Below are 10,212 nucleotides of genomic sequence, written 5' to 3'. Positions count from 1 at the left end.
TATATGCAAAAATATGCAGAACTCATAGTAAAAAGTTTGATAAGTGAACAGATCTCTGCAACCAGTACTTAGATCTAGAAATAGAATTTTACCATCACCTGGAAGTCCCACTTACTACTTTCTACCAAATGTAATCATTATTCTGACTTGTAAAATTTATAGATAAGTTCAGTCTCTTTTTAAATTTTGTATATAGTTGTCTCTCAATTTGTTCCAGGACCCCCATGGAAACTAAAATAAGGAGATGCTTAAATCCCTTACAGCCAGCCTCTTATGTCCTCATGTTCAATACGTAGTCAGCTGACCCTGTCAATGCAAAACCCACAGACATAGAGGGCCGACTGTACATGTAACTACTTAGTGTCTTCTCTGTTGTACCTGGCTTTCTTATTGTTCAGCATTCTGTTTGTGAAATTTATCCCTGTTGATGTACTTAAATGTCATTTCTTCTTGTTTTTGTGTGGTGTTTATGTAAAATAATGTTGATGGGCACTTATGGTCTGTCTAATATTTGGACATTGTGAGTGTTATAGTAAGCATTATTACACATTTTTTATGAACTCATGTATACATTTATATTGGATATATGCCCCAAAGTGGTAATACTGGGTCATAGAGTACATATATGTTCAACTGTACTAGATAGTGCCGAACAATTTCCCAAAGTAGTTGCACTAATTTGCACTCCTACCAACTGTGTAGGAGAGCTACTGTTACCCCACATTTTTACTACTGTTTTGTATCATTTGACTTTTTTGTTATAACCATTCTATTGAGTTGGTAGTCATGTAGGACTGGGTTTTTTATTTTCATTTCTCTGAAGTTTTGTGTTTTTTGATACAAGTATAATGGGGTCATTTAAACTTTTCATATTCTATTTGTTTATTCTGACACAAAAAGAGCAGGGTTTTTCTTGGATCTAATGACCTTTCTAAATTTGCTTAATAATTCTGAAATTATCTTTTGATGTTTTTAGACTTTTGTATACAAAACTATATCATCTGTGAATAAAGGATAATTTTTTTCTTCCCAATCCTTCCTTGTGATTTCTTTCCTTATTACATTGGCTAAAACCAGCACAGTGACAAATGAAAGTTAAGATATCCTTGCTTAAAATCAAAACCTCAGTGCTCGCTTCGGCAGCACATATACTAAAATTGGAACGATACAGAGAAGATTAGCATGGCCCCTGCACAAGGATGACACGCAAATTCGTGAAGCGTTCCATATTTTTGTGGTTATTTCTCCTTTATCATTTAAAATTTTGTGTATCTGGGCTTTCTCTACATGTTTCTTAAAAGTCTCTTGGAATTTTGGTGGTGGGGGGGGATTCATTTTCCAGTGTTGAATGTTATGTGCTAAATTTTCTTGGAACATGGAATTCTTAACCAATGACCAAACACAAAGCCAGGTGTAAATAACAACTTAGTTTATAATAAAAGTGACACTTAAACTGGGGAAAAAAAAATCAAAACCTCAATGAGGTACCATTACACGCCAGTCAGAATGGCTGCTATTCAAAAGTATACAAGCAATAAATGCTGGAGAGGGTGTGGAGAAAAGGGAACCCTCTTACACTGTTGGTGGGAATGCAGACTAGTACAGCCACTATGGAGAAAAGTGTGGAGATTCCTTAAAAAACTGGAAATAGAACTGCCATATGACCCAGCAATGCCACTCCTGGGCATATACACCGAGGAAAGCAGATCTGAAAGAGACACGAGCACCCCGGTGTTCATCGCAGCACTGTTTATAATAGCCAAGACATGGAAGCAACCTAGATGCCCATCAGCAGATGAATGGATAAGGAAGCTGTGGTACATATATACACTATGGAATATTACTCAGCCATTAAAAAGAATTCATTTGAATCAGTTCTAATGAGATGGATGAAACTGGAGCCCATTATACAGAGTGAAGTAAGCCAGAAAGATAAACACCAATATAGTATACTAACACATATATATGGAATTTAAAAAGACGATAACGATAACCCTATATGCAAAACAGAAAAAGAGACACAGATGTACAGAACAGACTTTGGGACTCTGTGGGAGAAGGCGAGGGTGGGATGTTCTGAGAGAATAGCATTGAAACAAGTATACTATCAAGTGTGAAACAGATCACCAGCCCAGGTTGGATGCATGAGGCAAGTGCTCAGGGCTGGTGCACTGGGAAGACCCAGAGGGATGGGATGGAGAGGGAGGTGGGAGGGGGGGATCGGGATGGGGAACACATGTAAATCCATGGCTGATTCATGTCAATGTATGGCAAAAACCACTACAATATTGTAAAGTAATTAGCTTCCAACTAATAAAAATAAATGGAAAAAAAAAAAAGATATCCTTTCTTAATTTCCCATTCTAGGGGAATGCTCTTAACATTTCAATGTGAAGTAAGGTGTTTGCTACAGATTTTTATAAGGATACTCTAGATCAGATTAAGGACGTTTACTTCTCTTCCTAATTAGCTAAGAGTAATTATCAAATGCTTTTTCTGTACTTATTGAGATTATCATTTGATCTACACCTCTTTTTTACTTGTTGACATGGGTGATTCACATTATTCACAAATATTAAATTACTTTTGAATTGCTAGAATAGTCACTATGTAATTTTGATATATGATCCTTTTATATATATTTTGCTTAAAAGTTGGGAAGAATAAGATGTGATTTTTCAGAAATGTTTTTGACACTAATTTCCAGAAATATTAGGAGTCCAGATGTGGAAATCAAGGTTGAAGTAAATGGACACTTATGTAAGCCTATATTTCCTTGATGACTTTGGCACTGTCAGAATATCTATCTTGACAGTATTACTATGCGTCCTTAATAGTCTGAAGGCTACTTGGGGAACTCACAATTGAGATTTGTTAATGGAGTCGAAAGAATAAGATAAATTACAAGTGCTTTTACATATTTAATCTTATTTAGAGGTGCAAAAATTCCTACACCTAACAGACACAATGAATGAATGGATCAATGAACAAATAAATGTAGTTATTCTCTCCCTTGTTTTAGGATACCTCAGAACATATGCTACATGACTTAGACACTGTGGCAAATACTGCTTATTGATACTAAGCATTGTTCTCACCCTTCTAAGCTCTCGCTTGTCTGAGACATTTCTCAGACCCTGTTGCCAGCAGTACTGCAACCTAAATTCTACTAATGAGAGGCACTGGTGTAAAATTGAAGGGAAAGTAAGAGGAGAAACCACTAGTCTCAGCATTAGTAACCTAGTAGGTATCAGTAAATGGCAGACGAGTTATGCCAGCAACTTCTGGGCATAAGGATGTTCTGAGACTTATCTGCTGCCACATGGAACAAAGATAGTTGGTGATGGTTCTTATGATTCCTGCCCTTCCTAATTTTTCACACCCTACCAATAGTTCCTGTATCTTTGCTCCATCAATCTTACTAATTACTGTGTAAACCTCTCTGTACATTAAATCTTATGTGAAATATATACAGCTGGATCAAAAGCTTTATTTCTTTTCCTGACTGACTACTGAATAAAGTAAGAAATTTAAAAAAACATTATGCCTGTATAGTCATGGCTTGTGGGAATCCCAAGAGCCTAAATTTGATTTCTTTCAGCCAGAAAGACTGTTTCCTGTCCTGCTAGGACCTAGGGATGACACCAAGAACTACTGACTCTGATTATGCTTGAGCTAAACATCAGAGTAAAAAAAAAAAAATCCAACAGTAAATCCTAGGGGTGACAGCCCCCTTTAATAATCTTAATGGATAAATCTAAGACTTAGCTTACCCACCTTGCTGTGTGCCAAAGGTGTAGTCTACAGATTACAGAGCTATTACCAACATTCACTTTTGGGGCAATCTTGCCTTTTCCATCATTACAGTTTCTTGTGCTTTGTTTGTAATCAGTTTGTTGTTCAGTTGCTCAGTTGTGTCTTGACTCTTTCTGACCCCATGGACTGCAGCACACTTCCCTGTCCTTCACTCTCTCCTGCAATTTGTTTAAGCTCATGTCAGTTGAATTGGTGATGCCATCCAACTGCCTTATCCTCTGTCACCCCTTTCTCCTCCTATCCTCAATCTTTCCTAGCATCAGGGCGTTTTCAAATGAGTCAGTTCTTCGCACCAGGTGGCCAAAGTATTGGAGCTTCAGTTTCAGCATCAGTCCTTCCAATGAATATTCAGGGTTGACTTCCTTTAGGACTGACTGGTTTGATCTCCTTGCTGTCCAAAGGACTCTCAAGAGTCTTCTCCAGCACCACAGTCTGAAAACATCAATTCTTCAGCACTCAGCCTTCTTTATGGTCCAACTCTTACATCCATACATGACTACTGGAAAAACCATAGCTTTAACTATATGGGCCTTTGTCAGAGAAGTGATGTCTTTGCTTTTTAATACATTGTTAGCTTTGTCATAGCTTTTCTTCCAAGAAGTGTCTTTTAATTTCGTGGCTATGGTCACCATCCACAGTGATTTTGGAGCCCAAGAAAATATAATCTGTTATTGTTCCCATTTTTTCTCATATATCTGCCATGAAGTGATGGGACTGGAGGCCATGGTCTTAGTTTTTTGAATATTGAGTTTTAAGCCAGCTTTTCTACTCTGCTCTTTCACCTTCATCAAGAGGCTCTTTAGATCCTCTTTGCTTTCTGCCATTAGGGTGGTGTCATCTGCGTACCTGAGGTTATTGATATTTCTCCCAGCAGTCTTGATTCCAGTTTGAGCTTTATCCAGCCTAGCTTTTCACATGATGTACTCTGCATGTAAGTTAAATAAGCAGAGTGACAATATACAGCCTCGATGTACTCCTTTCCCAATTTTGAGCCAGTCCTTTGTTCCATGTCCTATTTTAACTGTTGATTCTTGACCTGCATACAGGTTTCTCAGGAGGCAGATAAGGTGATCTGGTATTCCCACCTGTTTAAGAATTTTCCAGTTTGTTGTGATCTACACCGTCAAAGGCTTTAGCATAGTCAATGAAGCAGATGATTTTCTGGAATTCCTTTGCTTTCCCTATGATCCAACAGATGTTGGCAATTTGATCTCTGGCTCCTCTGTCTTTTCTAAATCCAGCTTGTATATCTGGAAGTTCTTGGTTCACATACTATTGATGCCTACCTTGAAGGATTTTGAGCATTACCCTGCTATCATGTGAAATGAGTGCAGTTGTGCAGTAGTTTGAACATTCTTTGGCATTGCTCTTCTTTGGGATTGGAATGAAAACTGACCTTTTCCAGTCCTGTGGCCACTGCTGCTTTCCCAGATTTGCTGGCATATTGAGTGCAACACTTTCACAGCATCATCTTTTAGGATTTGAAATAGCTCAGCTGGTATTCCATCCCCTCCACTAACTTTGCTCATAATGATGCTTCCTAAGGCCCACTTGACTTCACACTCCAGGATGTCTGGCACACCATCGTGGTTATCCGGGTCATTAAGACCTTTTTTGTACAGTTCTTCTGTGTATTCTTACCACCTCTTCTTAATATCTTTTGCTTCCATTAATTCCATATAGTTTCTGTCCTTTATTGTGCCTATCTTTGTAATCAGTAAGTTTATACATTCTAGGTAAATAAGCAAAAGAATAAAATCACCAAACTGAGAAATTGTGTTAGCCTATCCATGATTTTTCACATTTTGACTGATTATGCTTGAGCCAAACATCAGAGTAAAAAAAAAAAAAACAGTAAATAAAAAGCCACCCTGTTAAACATAATGTTTCATGAAAGGCTACAAAACATACATGCACATATACACTTTCTCAACTTTCCTCTTTCCTCAATTTATCCATCAAACCTGCAAGTATGCATTGTACTGTTCTCCAAAGCTTATGTATTCTTTTTAATATAAATATTTAAGACAGCATTCCAAATGCAGGTAAGAATTCTGGTTATATGAATCCAAGTGGTAAATAAAAAAAGAAAGTCTTAAAATTTTGAAAGGTAGCCTGGAACTATAATTTTAAAAGAAACAAATGGATATGTAATATCCTAGGAGTGAAGGGGTCTGTGTTGTATTCCATCAGAGACAGCACTGTGAAGAAAATAAGAGAGAGGAGAGATGGACACATTCCAGCTGTCCTGTCTATTAGTTGGGCCTAGGAAGTGTTTGTAAGGGACTGGAGCTAACAACTGCAGTGCTCAGAGCAGCAAGATGGCACTCTGTGTCTGAAGGCACCTGGAGCTGCGTGTACAGCTTCTTTGTGAAAGGAAAAAACTGGGAAACAAGATAGGTAGGGTTTTTATTTTAGAAACTGTTTTAGAAAACAGTAAAAGACAGGAAAACAATGAACCGTAACCCTCCACCTCTGGTGTCAGAGTGTTTCAGCCTAAGAATGATGTTGTCCTTCCTTCTGCTTTTCTGCATGACTTAGAAGCTGACATTTGACCACAGCAAGGAAACTTACATATTTTGTGTATGATTCAGGTAAATTCAGACACTCAGCCATGTCTGACTCTTGGTGACCCCACGGACTGCAGCACGCCAGGCTTCCCTGTCTGTCACCAACTCCCAGAGCTTGCTCAAACTCATGTCCACTGAGTCAGTGATGCCATCCAACCATCTCATCCTCTGTTGTCCCCTTCTCCTCCTGCCTTCAATCTTTCCCAGCATCAGGGTCTTTTCCAATGAGTCAGTTATTCGCATCAGGTGGTCAAAGTATTGGAGCTTCAGCTACATCAGTCCTTCCAATGAATATTCAGGACTGATTTCCTTTAGAATTGAATGGTTTGATCTCTGCCAGGATCTCCTCCATTCAACTGTGTATGATTACTATTGCATTTAATTATTGGAAAATGAAACTGGCAGTAGCATTTATATATGTATTTATTTACCTTAATTATATTTCAGTAATTTTTAAAATGAAACTGTACAGGTTTGGAATGTGTTGCTCAAAGCTTAGCTTTCCTGTATATCCTGTATCCTATTCTTTTTTTAAAAAATTAATTATTTATTTTTGACCGCCCTGAGTCTTTGTTGCTGTACACGGGCTTCTCACTGCTGTGGCTCCTCGTGTTTTGCAGCTCAGGTTCTAGGTGCATGGGCTTCAGGAGTTGCAGCATTCAGGCTGAATAGTTGCAGCTTGTGGGTGTAGTTGCCCCATGGCATGTAGGATCTTCCTGGACCAGGGATTGCAAGGCAGACTCTCAACCACTGAACCACCAGGGAAGCCCCCTGCTATTCTTTCTATTATGCAAAATTCCATAGCTTGGTGTTTTTACAAGCATATAGGTGGCCTGAAGGATGAAACTTTGTGATACTGGTCTAGCTCACTTACTTTTTTTCTTTGTCTGCTCCTTCCTATCCCTCCTTCTCCTCCTCTTCTGTTCATGTTTTATTGACTTTCAGCTTTTAGAGATTTTGTTCACTTTCTTGTGATCTCAGCAGTACATTTAGAGTCATGTTTGTTCAGATTCATGTAATTTATGCAAGACTTACTTTTTTAGCAACAGGAGCTTCAGAATATTCGACCCACTCTGCTCCCAGAAGTGAACATCTCTATCTACTTTACATCTTGTGTAAATGTGTTGAAATTTCCCATCCGTCTGTGGTCCCTTTGGATTCTCTTGATTGTTGTTGACTTTGTCCTTTTTAATGTCTTTAGTTTCATCTTATTATAGTCTCTGGAGAAAGAGGAGATAAATGTATATGTGTTCATACATTATTCTGAACCATAAACTACAACAGTTTTTTCAAACTTAAGATTTAAATATGCTCTGTATTCTTCAGTGGTTTTAATTGTACAACAAAAATACAGATGAAAAATAAATAGAAATGTCAACCTAAGTTCTAAGGAAAACAAAATTACCATTTAGTTAATAAACTTTAAAATGATGGAAAAGAAATGACACTGCTAGAAAGTAATTTCCAAAGATTTTCATGGCTTTTTCAAAAACATAACTTGTTGTATATGGAAGATTACTACCTACATATTGATTTATTTAAAATATCTTGCTTGATAAATGATGCTATATGGTAACACTTTACCTTGAAATAACCTTTGGGCTTTTTAAATATTAATTGTCCTTGTTCATGGGGGTTACATGTTACCATAGCTATAAAGGTTTCTTAAAAATAAGTTGAAAGGGTGCTCTTTTCTAATATCTGACAAGTCCAGGCTTTGAGCAGTATACTTTTCAGTTAACAATAATACCTATGCATTCATTTAACAGAGATATTTAGAAATATGCTTTAAAAATCTGCAAAATAAGAGTCCCAACCAATAATATCTGTACAATTTAAAACTGTGGGAAAAATGGTGATTAAGAGAATCTCTAGGGTAAATAAATTAGTTTCTTTTTGCTCATACACCTTGACAGTAAATCAGTTCAGTTCAGTTCAGTTGCTCAGTCGTGTCTGACTCTGCGACCCCATGGATTGCAGCATGCCAGGCCTCCCTGTCCATCACCAACTCCTGGAGTTTACTCAAACTCATGTCCATTGACTTGGTGATGCCATCCAACCATCTCATCCTCTGTTGTCCCCTTCTCCTCCCGCCTTCAGTCTTTCCCAGCATTAGGGTCTTTTCCAATGAGTTAGTTCTTTGCATCAGGTGGCCAAAGTATAGGAGTTTCAGCTTCAGCATTAGTCTTTCCAATGAATATTCAGGACTGATCTCCTTTAGGATGGACTGGTTGGATCTCCTTGCAGTCCAAGGGACTCTCAAGAGTCTTCTCCAACACCACAGTTCAAAAGCATCAATTCTTTGGCACTCAGCTTTCCTTATGGTCCAACTCTCACATCCATACATGACTACTGGAAAAACCATAGCTTTGACTAGACAGACCTTTGTTGGCAAAGTAATATCTCTGCTTTTTAATGTACTGTCTAGGCTGGTCATAACTTTTTTTCCAAGGAGCAAGTGTCTTTTAATTTCATGGCTTTTAATTTCACCATCTGCAGTGATTTTGGAGCCCCCCCAAAATAAAGTCTGTCACTGTTTCCATTGTTTCCCCATCTATTTGCCATAAACTGATGGGACCAGTTGTCATGATCTTAGCTTTCTGAATGTTGAGTTTTAAGCCAACTTTTTCACACTTCTCTTTCACTTTCATCAAGAGGCTCTTTAGTTCTTCTTCGCTTTCTGCCGTAAGGGTGGTGTCATCTGCATATCTGAGGTTATTGATATTTCTCCTGGGAATCTTGATTCCAGCTTGTGCTTCTTCCAGCCCAGCGTTTCTCGTGACATACTCTGCATATAAGTTAAATAAGCAGGGTGACAATATACAGTCTTGATGTACTCCTTTCCCTATTTGGAACCAGTCTGTTGTTCCATGTCCAGTTCTAGCTGTTGTTTCTTGACCTGCATACAGATTTCTCAAGAGGCAGGTCAGGTGGTCTGGTATTCCCATCTTTTTCAGAATTTTCCACAGTTTATTGTGATCCACCCAAAGGCTTTGGTATAGTCAATAAAGCAGAAATAGATATTTTTCTGGAACTCTCTTGCTTTTTTGATGATCCAGTGGATGTTGGCAATTTGATCTCTGGTTCCTCTGCCTTTTCTAAATCCAGCTTGAACATCTGAAAGTTTACAGTTCACATACCGGGGAAGCCTGGCTTGGAGAATCCTGAGCATCACTTTACTAGTGTGTGGGATGCCCTGGTTGCTCAGTGAAGTGTCTGCCGCCATGCAGCAGACCCAGGTTTGATCCCTGGGTTGGGAAGATCCCCTGGAGAAGGAAATGGCAACCCACTCCAGTACTCTTACCTTGAAAATTCCATGGATGGAGGAGCCTGGTAGGCTGTAGTCCATGGGATCGCAAAGAGTCAGGCACAACTGAGCGACTTCACTTTACTAGTGTTTGACATGAGTGCTATTGTGCAGTAGTTTGAGCATTCCTTGGCATTGCCTTTCTTTGGGATTGGAGTGAAAACTGACCTTTTCCAGTTCTGTGGCCACTGTTGAGTTTTCTAAATTTCCTGGCATATTGAGTGCAGCACTTTCACAGCATTATCTTTTAGGATTTGAAATAGCTCAACTGGAATTCCATCACCTCCACTAGCTTTGTTCATAGTGATGCTTCCTAAGGCCCACTTGACTTCACATTCCAGGATTTGACTCTAGGTGAGTGATCTTACCATTGTGATTATCTGGGTTGTGAAGATCTTTTTTGTATGGTTCCTCTGTGTATTCTTGCCACCTCTTCTGAATATCTTCTGCTTCTATTTGGTCCATACCATTTCTGTCCTTTATTGAGATCTGATAGACAGAGTGCCTGAAGAGCTATGG

General features: G+C 38.6%; 1 non-coding gene across 1 annotated transcript; it reads left to right on the top strand.

Annotated features, from left to right (window-relative positions):
* Positions 1-1,127: 1,127 nt before the first annotated feature.
* On the top strand, positions 1,128-1,234 carry LOC133067600 (U6 spliceosomal RNA). Its single transcript, XR_009695368.1, has one exon. It is a non-coding gene; the product is annotated as a U6 spliceosomal RNA (small nuclear RNA).
* The last annotated feature ends 8,978 nt before the right edge of the window (positions 1,235-10,212 follow it).

Source organism: Dama dama, chromosome 12 (genome assembly GCF_033118175.1).
Source record: "Dama dama isolate Ldn47 chromosome 12, ASM3311817v1, whole genome shotgun sequence".
In the NCBI taxonomy this organism is placed as follows: domain Eukaryota; kingdom Metazoa; phylum Chordata; class Mammalia; order Artiodactyla; family Cervidae; genus Dama; species Dama dama.
Note: the sequence above shows the minus strand (reverse complement) of the source record. Positions and strands in the feature narration are given on the sequence as shown.